This window comes from Convolutriloba macropyga, chromosome 14 (assembly GCF_964194025.1).
Source record: "Convolutriloba macropyga chromosome 14, txConMacr16.3, whole genome shotgun sequence".
In the NCBI taxonomy this organism is placed as follows: domain Eukaryota; kingdom Metazoa; phylum Xenacoelomorpha; order Acoela; family Convolutidae; genus Convolutriloba; species Convolutriloba macropyga.
Genome location: NC_134481.1, coordinates 5,044,873 through 5,072,491, shown reverse-complemented (window position 1 = coordinate 5,072,491; position 27,619 = coordinate 5,044,873). Strand labels below are relative to the sequence as shown.

General features: G+C 34.2%; 1 protein-coding gene across 1 annotated transcript in view; it reads right to left on the bottom strand.

Annotated features, from left to right (window-relative positions):
* Positions 1 to 27,619, bottom strand: part of LOC142353417 (mitotic checkpoint protein BUB3-like) — a 405,546-nt gene that overhangs the window by 351,598 nt on the left and 26,329 nt on the right. The gene's annotated exons all lie outside the window — the stretch shown is intronic.

Below are 27,619 nucleotides of genomic sequence, written 5' to 3'. Positions count from 1 at the left end.
GTAAGTTGTAGTGTTCCTTCTACTTTGATGTTGTTGTTGTTGAAACATCTGTATTGTGTTGGGCTCTTGTAGGCTTGTAGTGCTAACTTGGGGTTGTTCTTTATAATCTCTTTCGCTTTTTCCGGAGTTAGGAATCTCCTTGGGGATCCTGTGTCAGCGAGTCAACGGACCGTTTGCTTATTGGATGTTGTTGTTTCGACCCATATCTCTTCCGGATTTCTTTTGTTTAGAGTCGAGTTTTTTATTGGATTGAAGGCATTGGGAATTATGTGGTTTACATCTGCCCAGTCCTCAGTTAGTTCACGAATATATAATTCTGATTCGGGGTCCACTGATTCTTCTTCGGTCTGGTCGTTATGACCTTCTTTTAATTGATTTTCCTGTATTTGACGCACTCGAAGTTGGCTTTGGGTAGATCTCTGGGGACGTTGGTACCCTCCTCGTTGCGAGAGTGGGGATATTTTTGAACGGCACATCTTAGCAAAGACGCCAGTCTTTTTGCAGATGCTGCATTGTGCTTGTTTTGCTGTGCACTGGGTGATGTGTCCCGGGGTAAATATTCCGCACCTCCAGCATAGTTCTTTGTTTGTGTTTGCTTGTTGTGCTGGTTGTTGTTGCCTCACGTTGTTTCGTGGGGGATTATTTAAGATTGCGCCCACTTGTGTGTTCCATCTTGTTGTCGAAGGTCGCAATATTTCTCTTTGGTTTTCCTGTCCTCTTTCTCTGGACAGGGCAAAGTTTAGTACTTGTGCCGCGGTACGAACATCTGATAAGAGTTCCATTTGTATTGTGCTGTTATTCATCTTCGCTGAGAAGAAGTCTTTGATAAGATCTTCTTCTACGTTCCCCAGGGCACACTTCGAACCTAACTTCCTTAGACGACTGACAAAGGTTTCCAGGTTTTCGTTTGCGTTCTGTTGAACGGTTATTAAATAGAATCTGTCGAATGTGAGGTTACGTGGGCGTGTGAATGTTAGTCCTAGTTCATAGACTAGTTCGTTTGGTTGAGCACAGGTTTATCATTGTGTACGATTTTCTTCGATGGAATGTTCGGGTTGCTTCCGTCCCGAGGGAAAGATAGATTACACTTTTTATTTTGAGGTATGCCTCGTCCCACGTATATTTATCGATTATGAGTCCTCTGTTTTGAATGTGTTTACATTCGTTTTCCCAGACAACTTTTCGTCGCTCGTTTCCGATTTCTCTCTTTCTGTCCTCTTCATCGTTTGAATTTTCTTTTCTTTCCTCGTATGATGGGATTGTTGGATAGAAGAGGTCGTTTAGTGTTGGTTTTGTTTCTCAGTAGTTGCTCCACCTGCATGTTCTCTTTTGCCATGACAGCCATTTTAAATGTGGAGAACCACATTTGCCACTCGATTACTGGATTGGCTCTGCTTTCCCAGAAAAGGGGTACACCGATAGGTGATTTCATTGGCTTCGCCATGTTATAAGGAGATGAAAACGGTCAAGAATTAACACTGAATTTTCTCTTACACCAAGGGATTCGGTTCACTTCTGTTTTATATCTTTCAGTCAGTTTCAAATGAGCTCAAGAATAAGTAACTGAAGCTACCGTAACGGTACCAGTCCGTACCAGTCTGCTTAACATCAACAATTGTTTAAGTTCAACTAAAATGAGTAGGCATCGCATAGGATGCAACGATAACTAAAACGGCTAACAGATTATACTGCACATATCAATAGTATGATGACAAGTTTCAATGATAGGTATTAGAGTTTTAATGTAAGTCCCTGGGGAATTGTGATTCCTCCATCACAGTATTATTATTAGTATTGTTATTATTATTTTTATTTTTTTTTATTATTGTTATTATTATTATTATTATTTTATTATTGTTATTATTATTACTTTTATTTTTATTATTATTATTATTATTAATATTATTATCATTGTTATTATTAATATTAATAATTTTACTACTATTAGTATTATTTTTATTTTTTTTTTATTTTTTTATAATAATAATTATTAATTTTATTATTATTATTATTAATAAAATTATTATAATTATTATTACTATTATTATTATTGTTATTATTATTATTATTATTATTATTATTTTTATTTATATTATTATTATTATTATTATTATTATTATTATTATTACTTTTATTATTATTATTATTATTATTATTATTATTATTATTATTATTATTATTATTATTAGTTTTATTATTATTATTTTTTACTATTATTATTATTATTATTTTTCTTATTGTTAATATTTTATTATTATTATTATTATTATTATTATTATTATTATTATTATTGTTGTTATTTTTATTTAGTCTTATTATTTTTATTATTACTATTATTATTAGTACTATTATAATTAATAATAAAATTATTATAATTATTAGCACTATTATTATTATTATTATTATTATTATTATTATTATTATTTTTATTATTATTATTATTATTATTAATATTATAATTTTTATTACTATTAGTATTATTTTTATTACTTTCCTTATTATTATTACTATTATTATTATCATTATTATTATTATTATTATTATTATAATTATTTTTATTATTATTATTATTATTATTTTTATTATTATTTTTTCTATTATTATTATTATTTTTAATTTTATTATTATTATTATTATTATTATTATTATTATCATTATGCGTCACTTTACTAAAAGTTTCTAGGGCAATTTATCAGTTCCTACACGATAAAATATTTAGTTAGGTCGGACACGACAAAACTCTTACTCGATAATAGTTTACTTTTGTAAGATCTTGCAAGATAAATATTCTCACCTGTAAGATCTTACACGACAAAATTTCTACCTAACAAAAAAGATATTTTAGGAATAAGAATCTTATAGCGTCTTGTAGGAAACAATTTCGGAAATCTATGGCTTGATAAGATTTTTCTATCAGATCTTATACGATAAAAATTCTTTAGGTATGGCATGTTTTTCAAAGTGAAGACAAAATCGGAGTTGATATCAAGCAGTAGTCAATAAGCTTCACAACGCATCAATTAGGTCTCAGAGCTTTAAATTAAAAATTGTCTTATTCTGTCCTTTGAGACTAATAATTTGTAACTGTGAGTATCAGACAAGGCCGAAAAAGTTTTCTCACAGACCAAAACTAACATGGACTGCTAGGTTGATCCATGGGCATGGGACTATTGTCAAACTATGAGTCAAACAAAAAAGTTTTCTTGAGTCTGCATTTGTGCCTGAAAAAAGTTGCGTCAAATTTTATTGCTTCATGCATGCAGTCATCTTTTGTTGTTCAACGCAACCACCAATCTATCAGATATGCAATGTTTATCTTCAAAGAAAAGATAAATCATAATTTTGAATGCTTTAATACATGAATTCTTAATTGTCCCTTGTGAACAACGCTTACCTTAACTTTAACACCATTTTTTGAAAACAATAAGCAAGAAAACGTAAGCAGCGTTTACAACAAAAAATGTAAAAGTACCTACAAACACGTGACATTAAATTTCACAATCTCAACGTATGTACATTCAGAGGATTTATTGTAATTACCCTTCACGCGCTTTGTAAATAAATCCCACCCCTTCTGTAATTAATATACTTCCTTAGAGTAATGAAAGTCGAATTTCAGTGTAATCAAAACCCATAACTTTGATGTTTACAGCTTTTATGTAACTAGGTTGCTTAAAATTAAAGTAACTAATATTCACAAGTTTCACATGATCACATCAATACTGCACACTAAAAAAAGTTCAGGTAAATTTACCTGAACCAAGTTCAGGTAACTAGAAGTTCAGGTGAAGTTCAGGTGTAAAAGCACCTGAAATACACCTGAACTGAATTTCAGGTAAATTTTCACCTGAACAAGTTCAGGTGTGGTTACCTGAAAATAACTTTCATTGCATTCGGCAGTGAAACAACAAAAGTTTAGCAGAAACTAAAACACAACACAAATACAAACTTTAGGAGAAACATCAACACATTTATTAGGCAGCGTCCAGCATTTTTTCAAAGTGTTTCAATTTTAAATTTTGAAAAGTTACTGTAAATTTTAGCATCAATTTTTCCCGCTTTTCAGCTCTACTGATGTTTCTAGATCGAACAAGTAATATGGGAGCCATTTGGGTTGTCTGAATTTTATATCAATCCTGAAGTTTCAGAAAAACGGTTTTAAGCGACTTTAATTTCTTTAAATCATAACAACAGGAAACGCAGTGGTTTTAAAGTGGATCAATTTGAATACAATCATTCTTCCCTATATAATAAGTCAAAAACTACTATTCCTGCATAAAATAGCTCTCTGGAAAACTGGATTATACGTATATAGAACCGGTAACGACATATGGTCCTCATTTAGCTTCCATTCTTTAAAGTCTTTCAGAATCAGATTGTTATTCTTCTTAATTCGAACTATTTCCATTTTCCAACATAAGCACTGCTTCAAAACCCTGTCCGTCGAACTGAAGTTTGCCTGTTAATTTTAGGTGCATCTTTTTGAAATTGGGTTCTACAAAGTATAGAGGACAAAACAAACATTTATGGAACTATTTCCTGCCGTTTATTAAGTTTAGCAAATCTACGGTTAAGTATAATATAAAGGTTTCACAAAATTCCCAAAATACAAAAGAAGAACCTATTCTAAACTAAATAGATTAGATGAAATTTCAATTTAATGTGCTTCATAAACTTCTAAAGCAATAATTGCAATTGCCCCTTTTTGATATTTTCTGAAAGAGCCCACAGCAGTCTTTTTACTTGTCCGTTTCATGCATCAGAACTCTACGAAAACAATGCAAAATTGAATTACACTAAGTTATTAAAAGCACTTACAAAGCTACTTTTAGAAATTTCCAGCTAAAATGGTAAGTAGTTTTCACGTGAATTGTACTTACGAAAGAGAGAAAGTAGATTTCAATTACTTTTAAGTCTTATCGACGAACCCCCGTAGAGCTGCAAATTTCGCTTAGGGTCCAACAACTCCTTATCAGACATTCCAAAAATCCCCGAAAACTCAGACATGCTAACGCCAAAGAACCCAACTTCGAAATGGCAGACAAGGACTTGAGGTAAGAAACAAAAGCGGCAAATTTCTCTATTCAAATGAAACAAATGGTGAACTTGAAAAGTACCTAAAAAAAAGCGAATTTTCAGGTGATCTGAACTGATAACACTTGTTGTTGGCGTTTGATTGATACCTATCATAAAATGCTATTAAACATCACATGTCACCAATAATCATTTGTATGTAATGTAAAAGGGCGGTATTAACTGGGTATATAATCGAACAAGATTTGGGCCTATTGCCACTGTTGTCACACATCAATTCTAATTGAACTATTTTACTTCATAGATTGTATCTGCGTTGCCATTAACCGATAGGTTATGGGGCCAGAGCATTTACGAGATAAGTAATCAGCCCACTCTAAAATTGACACTATGCTTTTTTGTCTATGCGGTGCATTAGAGGATTGCTGACGTCAATTGGAAAACTAACGAGAGGACAAGCAGAGAAAAGACTTCTAGTCAAATAGTGGTCAAGAGTCAGAAAGAACGCAGGTTGGACTGAAGCTCCAGTGTGCTCTAATAACTTTGGGGAACAAGTTTGTGTAGCTGATTGGAGGCCTCCCGTTGGTGGAGAACCAGCTTGTGTATCTGATTGGAGACTCTGTTTGTGTGGAGGAGGTTGTTCAGCTGATTAGAGGACGCTGTTTTTGGAAAGCGAGCATCTGTAGTTGATTGTGGACTCTGCGTGTGTGGAGAAGATTGTGTAGCTGATTAGTGGACTGTTTGTGGAGACGGTATTTTTGTAGCCGATTGGTGGACGCTGTTTGTGTGGCGAAGCTTGTCTAGCTGACTTCTTGACTCTGTTTGTGGACACGGAGGTTGTGTAGGTGTGTGTGTGGCTTTGTTTGCGGGAGCTTGTGGGGCTGTTTTGTGTTGGAGTAGACGTTTGTGTAGCAGAACTTTCTACGAGGGCTTTTCCGGCTTAATTAGTTTGGCTGAGAACAGCTCAGTTCATAGAACTGTTTTTTACCCTCATTTCTCATTGTGCTACCCTCGCTGTGCTAATAGTGCTATCTTCTTGCATTCGCAAATTGCTGAAGGCATTTTTTTGGCTAACACAACGTCACACCGATTCGTCGCCTAATGACGAGGCTACCAACAGGCAACTCATTTATCTAAACGCTAAAAAACGGCCAGGAGTTTGGCTCTAAGTCCAATTACTTTTCAGCTCAACCTATATTTCCAGCTAAAATGGTAAGTAGTTTTCACGTGAATTGTACTTACGAAAAAAGAGAAAAGAGATTTCAATAGTCTTTAAGTGTTATCGACGAACCCCCGTAGGGCTGCAAATTTCGCTTAGGGTCCAACAACTCCTTATCAGACATTCCAAAAATCCCCGAAAACTCAGACATGCTAACGCCAAAGAACCCAACTTCGAAATGGCAGACAAGGACTTGAGGTAAGAAACAAAAGCGGCAAATTTCTCTATTCAAATGAAACAAATGGTGAACTTGAAAAGTACCTAAAAAAAGCGAATTTTCAGGTGATCTGAATTGATAACACTTGTTGTTGGCGTTTGATTGATACCTATCATAAAATGCTATTAAACATCACATGTCACCAATAATCATTTGTATGTAATGTAAAAGGGCGGTATTAACTGGGTATATAATCGAACAAGATTTGGGCCTATTGCCACTGTTGTCACACATCAATTCTAATTGAACTATTTTACTTCATAGATTGTATCTGCGTTGCCATTAACCGATAGGTTATGGGGCCAGAGCATTTACGAGATAAGTAATCAGCCCACTCTAAAAATGACACTATGCTGTTTTGTCTATGCGGTGCATTAGAGGATTGCTGACGTCAATTGGAAAACTAACGAGAGGACAAGCAGAGAAAAGACTTCTAGTCAAATAGTGGTCAAGATTCAGAAAGAACGCAGGTTGGACTGAAGCTCCAGTGTGCTCTAATAACTTTGGGGAACAAGTTTGTGTAGCTGATTGGAGGCCTCCCGTTGGTGGAGAACCAGCTTGTGTATCTGATTGGAGACTCTGTTTGTGTGGAGGAGGTTGTTCAGCTGATTAGAGGACGTTGTTTTTGGAAAGGGAGCATCTGTAGTTGATTGTGGACTCTGCGTGTGTGGAGAAGATTGTGTAGCTGATTAGTGGACTGTTTGTGGAGAGGGTATTTTTGTAGCCGATTGGTGGAGAACCAGCTTGTGTATCTGATTGGAGACTCTGTTTGTGTGGAGGAGGTTGTTCAGCTGATTAGAGGACGTTGTTTTTGGAAAGGGAGCATCTGTAGTTGATTGTGGACTCTGCGTGTGTGGAGAAGATTGTGTAGCTGATTAGTGGACTGTTTGTGGAGAGGGTATTTTTGTAGCCGATTGGTGGAGAACCAGCTTGTGTATCTGATTGGAGACTCTGTTTGTGTGGAGGAGGTTGTTCAGCTGATTAGAGGACGTTGTTTTTGGAAAGGGAGCATCTGTAGTTGATTGTGGACTCTGCGTGTGTGGAGAAGATTGTGTAGCTGATTAGTGGACTGTTTGTGGAGAGGGTATTTTTGTAGTCGATTGGTGGACTCTGTTTGTGTGGCGAAGCTTGTCTAGCTGACTTCTTGACTCTGTTTGTGGACACGGAGGTTGTGTAGGTGTGTGTTTGGCTTTGTTTGCGGGAGCTGAGCTTGTGGGGTTGTTTTGTGTTGGAGTAGACGTTTGTGTAGCAGAACTTTCTACGAGGGCTTTTCCGGCTTAATTAGTTTGGCTGAGAACAGCTCAGTTTATAGAACTGTTTTTTACCCTCATTTCTCATTGTGCTACCGTCGCTATGCTAATAGTGCTATCTTTTGCATTCGCAATTTGCTGAAGGCCTTTTTTTGGCTAACACAACGTCACACCGATTCGTCGCCTAATGACGAGGCCACCAACAGGCAACTCATTTATCTAAACGCTAAAAAACGGTCATGAGTTTGGCTCTAAGTCCAATTACTTTTCGGCTCAACCTATAGCAAAACAGCAAATTCTTACGTAGAACAGTATTAGTTTTCAAGTAAACCACAGTAACACAGGGTACATAGGCTAAACTTTAAAAAAAAGTTTGAGTTATAACTAGAAAAAAGTGAAAAACTATTAAAAAAGAATTTAAATTAAGCAGACAGGTAATGATTGAGTTCAGGGATGAGTTCAAAGTCAGAAAGAATAATTTTTAGTTGGCGTGAGGATGATTTCGTATATTTTGCGGAACAGTTTGAAGATTTTACGAACTTGTTCAAAATAGGAAAAGTCTCAACTGGCGATGCCGTAAATGAAGATGAAACTCGAGGAGAGGAAAAGGACTTTAATGTCCAAATTTGTTCGAGCGCTGGATAAAAAGTCAGTTCTCTTTCTGAGACCACATAAAGGTGATGGTACTAAAGCTTAGGATATTATTTGCAAAAGGTTCAAGAGTTTCAAGAGACCGCAATTACATAAACTAATATCAGAATTAGACTACTTAACAAGATCAGACGACATGAATTATAACTTGACACTGGTGAAAAAAGGCTTGAGCGAGAAAATGTTTATTTCATTATTTATGAAGGGACTACCTAAAGAATACGAGAGCTTCACCACACTCGTAAAACTTAGTAAAGAAGAGAAAGAAAAGGAATCAAGCGGGACCTTATCAGTTTTGATTATGAGATTGTTCAAAAGAAAATAGAGTGTATATTCAACAATAAAGAACAAAAAAGCATCAATTCTCGAAAGGTCGGACATATAGCTAAGGATTGTCGACTTAAGAAGGCCAACACAGAACAAACAAGGGGCGACCAAAAAAGTGTTTTATATGTGGTGAGCAGGGTCACATCTCCAAGTTTTACAGGAAGCAGAGAGCTGAAAAAAATTTTGTAAGCCAGAGCAGAAAGGTTAGTCAAAACAATCAGTCGGGGTCTCAGAGTTTATTTGAAGATCCCAAACCTGAGTACGAAGATTACTTCTCATTATTTCGAACCACAAGTAATAATTCACAAGTAATAATCCTGTCAAAGAGTGTTAGACTCTGGAGCAACAAGTCATTCTATTAAACATAAAAACTTATTTCTTGAGATTGACAAAGAATGTACGGGGACAATAACTAACGCAAGTAGTAGTAAAAATCAATTGAAGGACGTGGAAATTTAAGAGAGAGGACTTAGAAGGGTGTGAGCGGAAAAATATTGTCAAATGCGTTACTTGTACCTGACAACTCAAAAATTTGATATTAGCGGCGACACTTAGAGCAGCTGATAATGAGGTTTTGTTCGGTAAGGACTTAGAGATAAGAACTAAAAACGGAACAATTTTCCCGTTTGAGGAACATGACAATCCTTTCTTTTGGAAAACAGTGAATTCAACAGCTACGGAAAACTGCAACTTAGTAAGTGGAGACGGGCTTAGTTTATGGCAAAAACGTCGCGGACATAACAATTTTGAAGACCTTTTGAAATTAAAGAATCATCCCATAGGACTTTGATTAAGTGAACATGAAGTACGGAAATGTAAACCATGTCAGTTGAATGAGTCAAAGAAGCCTCCCATTCCGAAAGATTCCAGGAAAAGAGCCAAAATGTCTTAGAAATAGTCCATACTGATATATTAGGGCCAAATAATCCAGAACCTGTAGATGGCCAGCGATATGCAATCGGCTTCGTAGACAGTTTTAGCAGGTATCAGAAAGAGTGCTTCTTAAATATCATGCTTGATGCAATAGAAAAAGTCCGGCAAATTTTTGCAGATATAGAAAAACAGGAACGTTGGTGTGCGATAGTGCGGCCAAATTCAATTTGAACAAGATTAAGCAAATATGTATGAAGCAAGGTGGTTCAGCACCTTATACACTTATACAACTGAAGAAAATGGTAAGATTGAATGTAATTCGGGAACAATTACACCAATGGCAAGATGCCTAATTGAGCAATCAGGACTTGAAAAAATATACTGGCCTTATGCAATAAACATCTAAGATGACATTTATATATTTTGTTACCATTCGGGGATCAAAAAAACACCATTGGAAGCAATGTACGGACAAAAGCCGCATTTAGAATCACTAAAAGTTTCAGTTGTACTGCTTACGTGCAAATTAAAATATCCTTCCGAGGGAAAATAGATCGGACTTCACAGAAAGTATATTCTTGGGATCATCAGATAACAGAAAACTATTTCTTGTAGGAGTAAAGGATGAAAAAGGAACAATTAAAGTTAGTCTACAAATATAACTTTCGACGAACAGAAAATGTTCAATATTAACTCGTTGAGTGCAGGGCAAATTCGGCTACAACAGGAAGCAGGTTTGAATCCAATAGCATTCTTAAAGGAATTGATAAATGATAATGGGATACCTAAATCAACAGAAGAAGCAATAAAAGACAAAAACTTGGCACCAAGCCATGAAAACAGAGTATAATTCATTAGTTGCAAACAACGTCTGGGAATTTGTAGGTAATTAGGAAAGTATTGGTAGCCATTGGCGTTTTAATTTGAAGTGCGGATCTAGAGGAGAAATAGTTAGATATAAAGCAAGATTGGCAGCTAAGAGTTTTAGCCAAGTAACAGGCAGAGACTACAACGAAACTTATTCACCGACAACGAGCCTCTCAACTATCAGAATACTTTTAAGTTGTGCACTCCGTAACGCTTCTGAGCTCAAACAAATGGACAATAAAACTTCATACGTAAATGCTGACATTGATGAAGAGATCCTTATGCAGCATCCTGAGGGTTTTGAAAAAAACCATGAGCAAGGAGGAAATCATTAGTCTGTAAGCTTAATAAAAGTTTATATGCATTAAAAGAATCTGGTAGGAATTGGTATCTAACAACAAAAATTTTTCTTGGGGGTTTGGGCTTTGTTCCATCTATCCAATATGAGGGGCTCTTTATATAAAAGGACAAGAGTGATATAGAGGGAATGATATGTCTTTGGGTAGATTATATGGTTATATTAGGAACGCGACAAAAGTTTTGCGAAAACATCAAAAACAAAGTTAGAGAGAAGTTCAAAATGAGTAGCTATGGTGACCTGAAATGTTTCTTAAACATTTAAATAGAAAAAACAGAAAACAAAATAATGCTAAAACCAGAAGCTTCGATAGAAAAACTAATAGAGAAGAATAGAATGATTCACCAAGATAAGGAAGCAAAGAATATCAAAATATGCACCCTTGTGATTATAGGGGAATAGTAGGATGTTTAAATTTTTTAGCGTTGACTAGCAGACCAGATATTGCACATACAGCTAATATTTTGAGTTCCTTTGTAGACAATCCGGCGAACGAGCATTGGAACGCCGGTAAAGCATGCCCACTCTACTTGAAGGGTACAAAGTCTTGAAAACTTATTTAAAGGAAATCTGATAAATTAGATCTAAAAAGTTTTTCGGAGTCTGACGGGGCTGTAACTTAGATAGCAGAAAAAGTACGAGTGGTTATTGTTTCAAGTGTTTCAAGCTTAACGGTAGTTCGGGAGCAATCAGCTGGGTTAGTAAATTAAAAAAGTGCGTATCAACCTCCACAGCTGAAGCTGAACTGAAAGCAGCATCAGAGGCAAGCAAAGAGGCGGTACACTTAGAAAAACTTTTGAAGGAAATGGACATAGTTGTTGAACAACCTTTACAAGTGTTTGTAGATAATCAAGCATGTGTTGTTCTTAGTAATATTTCCAGGAACCACGGTAAGACTAAGCACTTTGCGTTGAAAGTGCATTTCATTTGGAAATTATTCGAGAACAGACTATTTGAGCTGAACTACTCGCCTACCGATCGCATGCCGGCAGACACCCTAACAAAAGCTTTGGGGAGAACAAAAAATTCACTTTTCTGTGATGTTTTCCTAGCTTCAAACACTTCATATGATTGGAGGGCTATTGAATGTATAATATTAATTGCTTGAATATGAAAACGTATACGCACTTGCTGATTTGCTTCTTTGTTGTCGAGAAAACCATGCAAATTTCAAGTGCAGTTTATACGGATGTTTTCCAGAACTATTCCGGTTTTACATGTGAATTGATAACACTTGATGTTGAGGTTTGATTGATACCTTTGATCAAATGCTAGTAAGCATCACATGTCACCGAAAGTACTTTGTATGTAATGTGAAAGGGCGGTAACAAATGGGTATATAATTCGATCACGATTTGGGCCTATTGCCACTGTTGGCACACATCAATTCTAATTGAAATAATTGACTACACGATTTGTCTCTGCATTGTCATTAACCGATAGAAAAGTCCCTTAAGAAAAAAGTGCTTATTCAGGCGATCTGAACACCTATCTCAAAAAGAAGCCATATTTCCGCAACGTGATGATTCATTGCTTGACATATTTTTTTAAAAAGTTTCAAAAATTGGCATTTAGCATTTGTTTGTTCTTATGTTTTGATTTTTTCGAAAAGTTTTGGTCCATTGCGAATTGGCACAACTATCTTTTGGTTGCACTGGAAATAACTAGAGATACAAACGCTTAGCTCATTGATTTTATTATTGTTTTACTTTTTACCTAACTCTTTCTTCCTGTAATTTCTATAATTCGAAAATTACACTTTCTTGTATATTTTTGTCAACGCATTTATTTAAGGCAGTACAGCTTGACCCAGATATTCGAAGAGATTCTGGACCGCAAAAACCTTGCCTTCCATTGGCAGTAAATTGATTTATGTGGGCATTAATTTTTCCTGTATGGTGACTGCATCTTCTGCAAATTCTTCTAACACTCGAAGTATGAGAATAGAATTTTATCTCGCCACATTTGGTTTGCATAAAAGCTTGATTGTGAGAGAGAAAATAATAATGTTGCATATGCCTCAAAAGTCTATTAACGACGCATCGTTCCCCATCGTGTGGCATGTCAATTGTCAACAATAGCATCCATATTTTTGCGCAGTCATATTTTTTTTTTGGAGCTGATGTAAATCGGGTCAAATCGCTAATTATATTGATTATTTTCAAAGAAAAAATAAGTATTTTTTATCGGTTTGAACCCAGTCTACTGAGCGTTGATTTTTTTCACAGGTATCAATTTAAAAAGGCATGCGCTTATTCATTCCTACCTGCTCCAGATCATGTACCATAGTTGTGGTAACCAATTTGCTAAAGAGATACACTTTTGTACGATTTGGACACACATTAGCGGCGCGTTATTTTACTAATTTTTTATATAAGCTGAAAAAACTGATCAGATTCTAAAGTAAATTGTGCGACTGAACTATAGATGCATGTGATACATTAACATATTTTGTTCTGTTTAGTCATTAAGTTAGGGCGCTAATAATTAATTGTAATTTAGTTCATTTTTTTCCGCATATTTGATGTTTTTTTCTTTTCATGTATTTGTAGATCTTTTATTCATGCGCTCATTCTTGTTATTTTCTTGACAAGATTAACTGTCTGTTCATGAAGAAAACTTCCTGATTTTCGTAGCAAATTTCAGTTTTATTATTTTGTCCATAAATTAATGCATCGTCATATCGCTGATCAGATTCTGCGTTTCATTTTCAGTTTCATTCTCAACTATCTAATTGGGTGTTCATTTGAAATTCTTTTAAGCAATCATTGGCAAAGCAAAACAGACTGTTCTAATTCAAACCAAAAGTCTAGTCTTTCGCTAAGCAAATCACTACAATCGAATAGACTATTGTTTTCGCTGACCCAACACAAAATAAAATTGCCTTAAAACAGAATAATTCCAGCAAACAAAATTATACGAGAATTTGCAAAGCGAAATTTTCCAACTTCAAGCAAAATTCATTAATGAAATTCGCAGTGCGAAAACACAATTCAGTATAGACTAATAATCTGTTCGACATGGCGCAGCGAGCAGATCGAGAATCCCGAAAAGTCTACTTTGTCAAACGCACCATTTTGGTTACCAGCAACTACAAAACCACCCATCCGATGGGAGAAAAGGCGAATACAAGTAAAGCTAGCAATATTGACGCATCAAAAATAACACACAGGATACACATCTCGAACCAAAGCTTTCAAGAGTCAGACTTCTCTCAACCGAAATGCGAGGCACTCATCGAAGACACAAGAGAACATACAGAAAGAGAGAAGAAAATACGAAACAGTCAGCTACAGCTACAATGGGAATGCGAAAAAATCGCAGAAGCAGGAGTTCTTTTTGGGGAACCTACTTGGACTTTCTGCCATCAAAAATGCGTATCTCTTCTCTATCTTAGTATAGGCATAGGGTGACGATGACCCTATACACATAAGTTCCCTCATGATGAAATCTATAATTTGACAACGCTCAAACTCTGGGAAAAGCTAGAAATAGCTTTCCTTCGACATCGCAACATAATATTTGATCTATATGTTTTCTTGTCCAGAAAGTCGAAGAAAAGTAGAACAGCTGACTAATAATACAGTGCTCAAAAAGAACAGGGGGAAAATTGCAATTTTGGAAATCGTGAAGAAGACACAATACGAGACATATTTATAACATTTATGTTACACGACGATTTGCAAGGAGAATTGCTACGTGACACATTGATTGAACCGGTGAGAGCACTCAGTATTGCAGTAAACCGGGAAAAGGGATACAAAAACCAACAAGGTCTTTCATCAAACATAACAAACAGCGAAACGCAGTTCAACATATGAGTCGATTTTGCAGCGCAAATACACAACCACAACAGAGAAGCAGAAATCCGTTCAATCGCAAACCCATTGGCCCGTGTAGAAACTGTGGGAAAAATCGGACACCAAATTATGGACAGGTCTGCATCGCTATGGGCAAGGAGTGTAATCACTGTGGCCTACTCAATCACTTCGCAAAGAAAAGTCGTAAAAAACAAAACAACAACAAAAACACGCCACAAGATAATCACGTAAATAATCATAAAATCCTGAAAACAGAGTCAATTCAAAGAATCAAAATGTACTTTTCATTTATAACAATGAGCAGTACGCGAAAAATGCGCAAAATGAATATTCTAATTGGCAAAAAAAGAATATAGTTTGCTCCTTGATTCTGGCAGTAGAGGCACCATCATTAACCTATCACTTGCAAAACACATTATGTGTAACTGTATACAAGCTAATAGGTCAAAAAAGAAACCATTAGGACTAAATTAATTTTCAAACGACACGGTGGAAACTTTGGGAACAGTAAGAACACCAGTTAAATTAAACGATGGAAAAAATCAACGTGTAAAACTTACTCTAGTAGGAGATGGTTTTAGACCAATTCTGGGACGAGATTTATTCAATTAGGAATAACAATCATGCAAAAACTTTGCCATAATTTTGAAATTAAAAACATCGATCAACAATGTATCATCAAAAAGTCAATTGCGAAAGATTTTGCAGAAAAAATAACTTGAGTTGGTAAATCAAAGAACCATAAATTAAAATCAACATGTCATGGAAAATGTCATTTAAACATTAAAAAGGACGCAAAGTACCCACTCAATTACAATTGAGAGCCAAAATTGAACTTAAAACTAAAATTATCTGTCAAAATCGAACTTCAAAATAAATATAGCTGGACTCACTACAATTATCTGTTTTCTTTACGATATATTTATCGTAAGCATCGGGAAAAGTCTTGTGAAACTCTTAAAAATGTCTCAAAAAATTAAATGATTAAAATTTACGAAGTAACTTCGAAAAAAAATCATTTCGCAAAAACACAAACAGAATGACTTGGCCACAAGATCACTCAATCAAGAACAACACCATTAACAAACAAAACAGCTGCAATACAACGTTTTAGTGTACTAACTGATTTAAAAAAAGTTAGGAGCATTTACGGGTTCAGTTCAACATCTCAGAAAGTTCATCACAAAATTATCACAACTCTATCTTTTTTTATAACCATTATTGAAGAAAACCACAAAAATCATCTGGACAGACGAACATGAAAAACACTTAAATCAAATTAAAGAAGAAATAGCAGAATCTACAGTAAATAAGCACTTCAAACAAAACTTAGAAACACGTAAGAATTGTGAAGCTTCGAGGCAAGGCCTTCGAATTGCTTTTGAACAACGTAATCCAGAAGGCTGAATTCGCCTCCATTTTATTAATACTGTAGAACAAAGACATAGAATTGACAAAATAGAGCTACTTGGTGTATTTTTGTCAAAAGAGCGTTTTAAATATTACCTATATGGTAAGTCATGCAGCGTTAGTACTAATTACAGAGCCTTACTTTAATTGATGCGCAAAAACAGGGCTTATAAATCATATAATAGCCGTCTCACAAGATGGTTGACCAGTTATTTTCAATTGAAATCACAATCGATTATCTACCTGGCTGAAAATGGATCAAGCAGATTATGTCTCAAGCAAACCGCAACACGACGCCGTTAAAATACATATAACTCTATATACCTATAACTCTAAAATACCTATATAAATCCAATGCAACAATCCTCGCCACGAATCAAACATTCCCAATTCTCTTCTTTTTCCCATTCTTCGCTCCACTTCAGTTGCCATTTTCACGTTCCAATTTTAGAAGGATTGCGAACAAATTTCAATCAGAACTCATGATGATCAACTCTGACGACCAAAATAACTTTAACATAAGACAAGCAACACCATCAATGGGCAGATTTGCTGACGAGGCCGGACCGTTGAATGCTCCTTTACCAGCCGCATAACCTTCCATAACAGGCATATCCACCCCGAATGTGACAAATCACCCACATCAGCAGACGACCTATAACGGGAATCATTTAATTTTGCACTTTCAAAGATATTTTCCACTACCATGATGGCTAGTCTTACCTCGAAGGATGCAATATTACACAAATACACGATTATATCAATACAAATATTGAAGAGAGATGCAAATAGATTTCACCTTACATCCACAAGCAATGGAAAGACCTCCACGTGAAAAAAAGGATTGCGTCTGCGTATATTAGAAAAAGGATGCATACATCGAAGCCAATCATGCGACACACTAACCTGCGGTTTTATTGATATGGCAATCCACGCATGGTGGCCGCACATGCATCGCGATTTGCTGTCAAAAACGGCAAAGTGCATCCCGTGGGTCATTATTGGTAACAATTCAAAATCTAATATTCCTTCAACTAAGTGGGCACCACCAAATCTATGTAAAAAAAATCCTGATGAAGGGATTCAAGTAGATTTTGGCGGTCCTATTTACGATGAAAAATACCAAGAAGTATACCTCCTAGCATGTATAAATTGTTTTTCAAAATTGCCAACTGCTGAGGTATTCGACAGAGCGAATGCACAGAAAGTAAAAAAGTTTCTTCAAGATTTTGTTCTTATTTTCTTCTTGTTCTGCATGGCATACCACAAGCAGTAATACTAGACGATGCGAAATCAAAGCAATCAACAGATCAAATGATTTTGTAATCGAAGCAATTTTAAGCTCATTGAAGCTCGAATTCCTAATCACAAAGCAACTTCTCTAGTGGAAAATAACGGTGCGAAATGGTTTATATTAAATTCATCAATAATTTTGATAATTTATTAACTAAAAAATTGTTGTCGAAAGACAATCAATCCCTTACCATTGGGCTCACTTTACACTTAAACCAGTAACTCCTTTTATTAACATGAACCAAACCCAAATATCTAGAGAACCAAATCCAAATACTCTAACATATGAACCAATTTTGAATAAATATGTAGATCTCGAAATTGATCGCGGTGACGAAATCATACCCGAGGATCGCTGGGAGGATAGATATTGCAGTGACATTGAAATCAAACAGAGACGCCACAACCTAGCTCAAGATTCAGTGAAAAGGAAGAACAACGACCGAGCACAAGAGTCTGGAGTACTTCAACACGCCGAAATAGGACTACCCGTATTCGACAGAGCGAGTGCACAGAAAGTAATAAAGTTTCTTCAAGATTTTGTTCTTTTGCATGGCATACCACACGCAATAATACTAGATCATGCTAAATCAAAACAATCAGCAGATCAAATGATTTTGTAATCAAAGCAATTTTAAGCTCAATGAAGCTCGAATTCCTAATCACAAAGCAACTTCTCTAGTGGAAACTAACGGTGCGAAATGGTTTATATTAAATTCATCACTGATTTTGATAAATTATCAACTAAGAAAATGTCGTCGAAAGACAAGCAACCCCTTACCATCGGGCTCACTTTGGATTTAAACCAGTAACTCCTTTTATTAACATGAACCAAATCCAAAAATCTACAGAAGCAAATCGAAATACTCTAACACATGAACCAATTTTGAATAAATATATAGATCTCGAAATTGATCGGTGTGACGAAATCTTACCCAAGGATCGCTGGGCGGATGGATGTCGCAGTGACATTGAAATCAAACAGAGATGCCACAACCTCGCTCAAGATTCAGTGAAAAGGAGGAACAATGACCGAGCACAAGAGTCTGGAGTACTTCAACACGCCGAAATAGGACTACCCGTATTCGACAGAGCGAGTGCACAGAAAGTAATAAAGTTTCTTCAAGATTTTGTTCTTTTGCATGGCATACCACACGCAATAATACTAGACCATGCTAAATCAAAACAATCAGCAGATCAAATGATTTTGTAATCAAAGCAATTTTAAGCTCAATGAAGCTCGAATTCCTAATCCAAAAACAATTTCTCTGGTGGAAACTAACGGTGAGAAATGGTTTATATTAAATTAATCACTGATTTTGATAAACTATCAACTAAGAAAATGTCGTCGAAAGACAAGCAACCCCTTACCATCGGGCTCACTTTAGATTTAAACCAGTTACTCCTTTTATTAACATGAACCAAATCCAAAAATCTACAGAAGCAAATCCAAATACTCTAACACATGAACCAATTTTGAATAAATATATAGATCTCGAAATTGATCGGTGTGACGAAATCTTACCCGAGGATCGCTGGGAGGATGGATGTCGCAGTGACGTTGAAATCAAACAGAGATGCCACAACCTCGCTCAAGATTCAGTGAAAAGGAGGAACAATGACCGAGCACAAGAGTCTGGAGTACTTCAACACGCCGAAATAGGACTACCCGTATTCGACAGAGCGAGTGCACAGAAAGTAATAAAGTTTCTTCAAGATTTTGTTCTTTTGCATGGCATACCACACGCAATAATACTAGACCATGCTAAATCAAAACAATCAGCAGATCAAATGATTTTGTAATCAAAGCAATTTTAAGCTCAATGAAGCTCGATTTCCTAATCACAAAGCAACTTCTCTAGTGGAAACTAACGGTGCGAAATGGTTTATATTAAATTCATCACTGATTTTGATAAACTATCAACTAAGAAAATGTCGTCGAAAGACAAGCAACCCCTTACCATCGGGCTCACTTTAGATTTAAACCAGTAATTCCTTTTATTAACATGAACCAAATCCAAAAATCTATAGAAGCAAATCCAAATACTCTAACACATGAACCAATTTTGAATAAATATATAGATCTCGAAATTGATCGGTGTGACGAAATCTTACCCGAGGATCGCTGGGAGGATGGATGTCGCAGTGACATTGAAATCAAACAGAGATGCCACAACCTCGCTCAAGATTCAGTGAAAAGGAGGAACAATGACCGAGCGCAAGAGTCTGGAGTACTTCAACACGCCGAAATAGGACTACCCGTACCACGAAATGAGGGATCACTGAAAAAAAAATTATCAGCGAAGATGCAAAAAAGAAAACGTTTTAAGAGAAACTGAATGGTATATGCAAAATTTTTGCGGCAGGATCGTGTTTAGTCAAGGCGGACAACTACACCTCAGTTAGGGAAAAATCAAGAAAAAGAGAAACCACAATTCGCAACTCAGCTTCAGCTAAATTTCGAAAAAGGCCGAACGGCAGACTGAACTAAAGTAATATGCAGATCGTAGACCAAAACCACTAAGTGCGAAAACGACGGAAGAACTAATATAGAGTCATCCAATTGACAATAGAAACACTATCGAAGGAGGAAAGAAAATCAACTAACGACGCATAACGGATGATTCGAGATGCGTTTCCTCTATTCATCCAAATGTTTGTCGCACTCTAAGTGTAAAAAGGCATGTAATGCCCATTAAAGGCCGAAAAAGCAAGTGCCCATAAAACAGCAATCAATACAAACAACATACATCAATTATAAGTCAACGTACATCGCCTCCATAACAGAGTCAGATGAACCCATCAATTCAACTGAAATTTGTTCCCAACATTTACAGCAAAAAAGACTCCTCGCGTCAAAAACCACGTCCATTGATAAAACAACAAAAAAGGCAAGTAAAAGTTTAATCTCAAATATCAAGAAAACAGCGCTAGTCAAAATCCGGAAGGTCCAGAATCTCAATAACAACTAGGAACTCTCTCACCCGATATACCTTACCCAACTCAATACTGTGTTTCTCCAATTTATTAGGGAAGTTCTATGACGGTAGGGGAAGCTGAATGTGCCACAGAACCGGAACCGGATTAAGATAATTGCAAGTCATAGAACTTACCAAAACACATTTTTTTATTATTTATCTCAATCAAAACATATTTTAATAATTTTCTGTTTTAAACAAATTGTGTATGTGTCTATTTCGTCAAGGGGAAAAGTGATACTTTATTATATTTTATCCTGTTAAATCCTCAAGTTGTTGGCGCTAATCATTATTTTCGTTTGGGCTTTATTTTGGATCATTTTTGTCCTCCATATTTGATGTGAATTTAATTTCTTGTTTTTGGAGATCAATTATTTATTTGCTCATTCCTATTTTTTGTTGACAGGATTAGCTGTCAGTTCATGTAGTAAAATTGCTGATCTTTGCACAAATTTTACTTTTTCTCTTTTACTTATTATTTCATGGAAGATCAATTTGCTGATCAGATTCTGTGTTTCATTTTCAGTTTCCTTCTCCTTATTTCAATGTTAAATTTTAGCAATCATTTGTCAAGAAAAGCCGACTATTCTAAGTAAAATCTAAAATCTAGTTTTTCACTAAGCGAATGACTATACAATCAAATATCCTTTTTTATTCGGGGAGCAAATACCACATAAAGTTGCCTCAAAAACAGAGTAATTCCAGCCATCAAACTTATACGCGATTTCGCACCGAGAAATCACCTGATTTCAAGCACAATTCAAATGGGATTTCGCTGAGCGAAAACAGAATTCAAAATAGATTGACAATTTGTGCGACAGATTGGGACGGACCATTAGCGGCGCGGTATTTTACTACTTTTTTTATATAAGCTTATAAAAACTGATCAGATTTTAAAGTAAACCGTAAGACAGAACTAGATATGCAAATTACGTGTTGTGCATTATAAGATTAGAAAAAGAATAACAACGAGTCGTTCAGTTGGGGCGAAACGTCAGAAAAATTTTGATCACAAATCACGAACTCGTGGAAGCTGAACAAAATATGAACACCAAATACAAATAATCTCAACTTTGCATCATTTTAAGGGACTAAGTAGTCTACATAGTTTATATGTACCAGATGACCAACTGGCTAAACATAAAGAAAAAAAACCATATAATAACAAATTCTTATTTAAATCCAAATAATGACTCTCCTTTCATAGTTATACTTTTCCTTGAATGACAGCTCTAACAGTTAAAAAATAGGATTGCAACCAAAACACTTAGACTATTATAGATTAGGCAGAGATCTACCTAAAAAATTATATGCTGAATTTTTAAAGAGTGAAGCTTGCAGACTAAGCGCTTGTCATTTTTCTGTATTGAGTCCTTTTTTAAGTATTGTGTTTGCAAAATTTTAAAAAAAAATGTTTTTTAACATAATAATTTTAATAATTGGCTTCACTCAAAAACAAGTTTAGTTAAATTTACCCGAAAAAACACCTGATGTTTCCTGAAAAGTTCAAGTGGATTTGTCTCAGCTAGATTTATCAATATAATTTTCAGGCTGAGGGAACACAGTGCTTCTGTGATCTACTTGGTGCAGGAATAAATGTTTTTGTACAAGTACATGAGAAAGGAAAACAAGATGCAAATTGATCCATTTTAAAATCAAAGCTTTTCCTGTTTACTTGATTTTAAAAGTTAAATGATTTTTGAATCTGTGAATTTGAAATTTGTCTGCTTGTGTTCTTTTCTGAAACTCCCTGAGTGGGTCAGTAAAAAAAACGATTTTGAGCTAGAAAAAAGAGTTGGGCTGAAGAGAGGCAAAATTTTAAAGCAACCTTATCGGTAACTTTAAGAAACTTAACAAACGGCTTGAGGTTGATTGATAAATGTGTTGCTGTGTCCCCTAGACTTTGTAAATTATTTGTGTTTTAGTTTTGTTTTATCTGAAGAGAGTTTCTTTATTGTTTCATTGCTGAAAGCAAAAACTTTCTTTCAGGTAATTACACCTGAAATTATGTAGATGAAGTTCTACCTGAGTTATACTTCAGTTGTGTTTCAGATGCCTGCGCAGACTTCGCCTAATTTTTCATTTTGCCTGAAATTCCGTTTCAGGCAAACTTACCTAAAATTTTTTAAAGAGTGTGCTTCAGTAGTGGATAAAACAAGGGATTCAACCACCAGTAAAATTTGTCCCTTTCTCTTAACGCTAATCGCGCATGTCGAATCGTGCCAAATTTTACTGTTTGTTGAATCCCTTGTTTTATCCACTACTATATATTAGATCTAAATTCAATAAAAAAAATCAATTAAAATCAAAAATATAAACAAAAAATCAAAAAATCAAAGAAAAATTTACATTTCACTCTTTAAGAGTGATTCACTCTTATTCGGAGTGATCCCCAGTAGAAAAGATCGCTCTTTTTCGCTCTTAAAGAGTGAATCCCTCTTTTTTGATATTTTTTTTATTTTTTTATACTTTTTATTTCAAATTATCTATACTTTTCAATAAATTTATATTTTCTTTTATTTTTTCTATATTTATTCCATTATTAATAAGAAATGATACAAAATCATAGTATTTACATGAACAACTATCAGTGAAACTGCTTCGCAGATCCTCTGTTTGGTTAATAACTAAAGGACTTACAGCTCTAGGAATTTGCCAACTAGGATTAATGGTTTTATCCGCGAAGCGGTTACACCGATCAGTTATAATTCTACTAAATCCTCTAGTCAATTCTATATCTGGATGTTGTTTCTTTACATGAGCCCGTATCCCATCATATCTCACAACAGAAGTACAATATGGACAATTAACTTTAGCTGAAGTACAACTTCTACATGTATACTTACCCTCATCAAAATTATTTAGTGGTTTTATATAATTACACTTATTACAACACCTAGTTAATACTTCTGAGCTGGGGTTAAGGTTAGGGTTAGGGATAAGGTTAGGGTTAGGATTGGGGATAAGGTTAGGGTTAGGGTTGGGGTTAGGATCTGAGTTAGAGTTATAGTCATAGATAGAACCAGAACCAGAACTAGAGCTAGAACTGGGGTTAGAACCGGAACCAGAACTAGAACTAGAACTAGAACTAGGGTTAGAACTAGAGTTAGAATTAGGGTTAGAACTAGAACTAGGGTTAGAACTAGAATTATAATTAGAATTAGAACTAGGATTAGAACTAGAATTAGAACTAGAACTAGATTCATTTTTAAAGAACAACCCCATGGGGAAAAATCATTAGCACAAATACCAATTAATATTGTATTACCACACATACATTTATCAGTTTCATCTTTAAGAAATGATCCATAATGATATTTTAAAACAGCAATGTTTCCACATTTATAGTTACAATCTAAACATTGTAAAAGCATTTTTAATAGATAAAATTATCAGTGAACGAGCTTTGCTCGTGGTTCTCCAACGAACTTTGTTCGTGGTTTACCAAACTGCTCAACGGAGTTGTTTTGCAAATTCGCAGATAATATCAGCTATGCTGTAGAATCGGTGTACAAACTTTTTGGATAATATTTAGCAATGATTTCAATTAAATATTTAGTATTATCTTTAGATGTGATACACTCTGCTAAATATTTATTTCCTAAAGTATTGAGTGTATTAGTTTTACATCTCTTATCTAGAATCAATTCAAGGTCTAATTCTTTTTTATCTTTAACAAAATTTATAACCTCTTCTCTAAATTCTTCATTATTTATTTATAGTTTGTTTAAAAACTTTCCTCCCTTTCTATTCAAAATTCCCATCTCTTCGTTGATGAAGTCACAGTTACACTGATCAGTATAACTGCTTCCCTGATCAGTATAACTGCTTCCCTGATCAGTATAACTGCTTCCCCGATCTATATATTCCTCTTGGATCACGAAACCTGCTTCGCAGATCGAGGAATCGGACTTTGTCCGTGTTTCACCTTCCAACTCTTCTCCATATCCAACATTAGCTAATGTCTTTACTCTACTCAACATTGTGCTTGCTCCCATTGCTACAGTTCCAGCATTTCTTGATATTGAATCAGGATAAAAACAATTAAATTTAAATAAACTTGTGCCTTTATTTCCACCAATATTTGATAAAATTTTCATACCCTTTCCCTTAATCATCTCTTTTGTTAAAACATCATTCTGAATTTTAATATTATTTAAAGTAAGAAGTTTATTAAAATAAAACTGATAATTATCATGATTAATAACATTTCTATCTGTTGCATTAATTATTAGTGGTTTCATATATGTTTATTTATTATCATATTAAGTTTATTAACTTATCATATCAAGTTTATTTATATCTTCTCTTTCTAAATCATCTTTTAAACTAAGAGCTTTTAAATCAAGGAAACCAACTCTTGAATCATATATCATTGTTCTATTACTACTAATAATAATAAAATTATTTTCCTTTTTATTATATTTAATTATACCATAATGAAGTTCATCTGACATTCCATCTGTACAATTATAATAGTTACTATTTAATTCACTAATTATTTTATTGAAGTCATGTTCACATTTATATATCTCATTAAAGTTTTTAAATAGGTCAGGTCCATTATAAGTTGTTAAATGAATAGTATCACAACTCATTCTTGCAGTAATAATTATTTGAGCTGGTTTATGACACATTACAATCATTTGAATATTATAATGTCTACCTTCAGTAAAAATAATAACCTATATCCTTATTTAACCTATCGTCCATATCATCAAATACTATTACACAATTTTGAAATTTATGCATATTATTTTTTGTGATCATATTTATATCACATTTATTAAACCCAGTATAAAACTTATTAGACTCAGGATCTATCCAGTCTCTGTCATCTTTACAAACTATAACTATGGACCTTTGGTCTTGATCTTGAAGTTGATCTGTGTAACCGCTTTGCGGATCTTGATCTTGAACTTGATGTTGAACTTGATTTTGAACTTGATCTTGAACTTGATCATGGTCTAAGTATAACTTTAAGTATTGTCTAATAAAATATGTTTTACCCGTTCAAGTTCCACCATAAACAATAGTATGTAGTGGTGACTTTTCATATTCAAATCTAACTAGACTCCTATTCATAAATCCACCAAAGCTTTCTTCTAGTTTTGTATATTTACTTGGTCTTGAATCATATAATATATAACAAATTCCAATTATAATAATAAAAATAAAAACTGCACTACCTGTTTCTATTTTTATATAATAAATATAGATTTGATTTAGATTTAGATTTAGACTTTGACTTAGACTTAGATTTAACAAATTTATTATATAAAAATGCTCATCCTAACTTTCGAGGAATTCAATAATAAATTTAATATTGATAATAATGCTATGAGTGATATCAGAATAAAAGATATAGGTAAAGATATAAGTCTAACACCAATTGAAATTGTAATGAGAGATCAAACTCCAGATAGTATCAGGGATCCTAACTTCAACATTATTGTAAATCTACATCCAACTGAAGGTACACATTGGGTTTTAGTTATAAGAAGAGAAGATACGCGAAGTGGTTGGGGAACCAAGACCGAAGGTCCTTCCACCGATGGTCCTGTGTATTCCTTTGATAGTTTTGGTGTAGAAACCCCACCATTATTCCTAGAAGAACATGTTGATCTAGGCTCTAATGAGAGAATACAACAATATGATGAATCTTATTGTGGGGATTATTGTTTATATATGATCCATCTTATTGATAGAGGATTTAGAATTAAAAGTGCTTTGAATATTCTAGTTAATCAATGTAAATATCCAGGAATATATAATGAGTGTTTTTGTTTGAATTGTAGTAGAGGTGATGTTATTGATAATGTTAATGTTAATGATAATGATAATTATCTACGAAGTAGCTTTGCTAATAGTGTTAATGATAGTGATAATGTTAATGTTAGTGATAATGATAATGATAATGATAGTGATATTGTCATTGATAAAGATCTACGAAGTAGCTTTGCTAATAATGATAATGTTAATGATAATGATAATGATAATGATAATGATAATGATAATGATAATGATAATGATAATGATAATGATAATGATAATGATCTACGAAGTAGTTTTGCTAATAATGATAATGATAATGATAATGATAGAGATAAATTTATATATCTATTTTATGAAAAAAATCAAAAGAGTAAATCTAATAGGAATAGCAATAGTAATAGCATTAGCAATGGTGAAATATCGGTGGAACCGCTTCGCGGATGGACGAAGTCCAATAGTCCTATTAATAATATCCGTGAAGCGGTTTCACCGATATTTGTAAACATAAATGATGATCTATATTCATGGTTAAATGATGATGATATAATTAGTGAAGCTGCATTCCCAGATAACTTTAGATGTATAATATCTGGTCCTAGTGAATGTGGTAAGACATTCTTATTAAAAAAACTAATTCTAGCTAGTATATACTTTGATAAGGTATACATCATTGGACCTACTGGTGATCAGTACCATGGTATAGAAAGAATAAACCCAAAAGCAGATGTTGAATTTATTAAAGATATAAAAGATTTACCATCTCCCGATAAACTACCCAAAGACTTAAAGAAACTAATGATATTCGATGATGTTAGAGCCAAAGAACCAGTTATTAATGAATACTTTTGTAGAAGTAGACATAATAATTGCAATATGATATATCTTAATCAAAACCTGTTCTCTCTGGATAGGCAGAGTGTTAGAGAGAACTGCAATCTATTTATTTTATTTGAACAGAGAGGTAATGTCCTAGCATCGATAAATCAAGATTTCTTTAATAATGTTGAACTTAGTTATAATGACTTTGCTAATATATGTAATAATGTATGGAAAGAGCCTTATAATTATATTGTCATTGATATAACTAAAAATAAAAATATTAATGGTAAAATAAGAATTAATTGGGATCGGAGAGTTTTGTAGTTTACTTTAAGTGTAAGTCTAAATCTAAGTACAAGTATAAGTTTAAATCAAAGGTAAAGTAAAACTCAATACATCACCATTGAAGTCTATAGGTCTTCCATGCTCATCTTTAATATGAAATTCTATATATTCTATTCTACCTTTAGTTACAATTTGATACAAAATATTAGTTGGTATAAAATTTATCAAGTAACCTGGTGGATCTGTTAGATTAAAAGTATATAATATATCTGTATCTTTACCATTATCTTTTATTCCAGATATAATATTGTAATGAATGTTAATATTATTGAAACCCATAATATCAATAATTTTCTGAGATTTATATCTGCTTTCTTTATAAATTATTTTTCTAAATTCTAGTAATGAGGCTAGTGAGTTTTCTAGTGAGTTATATCGCTAG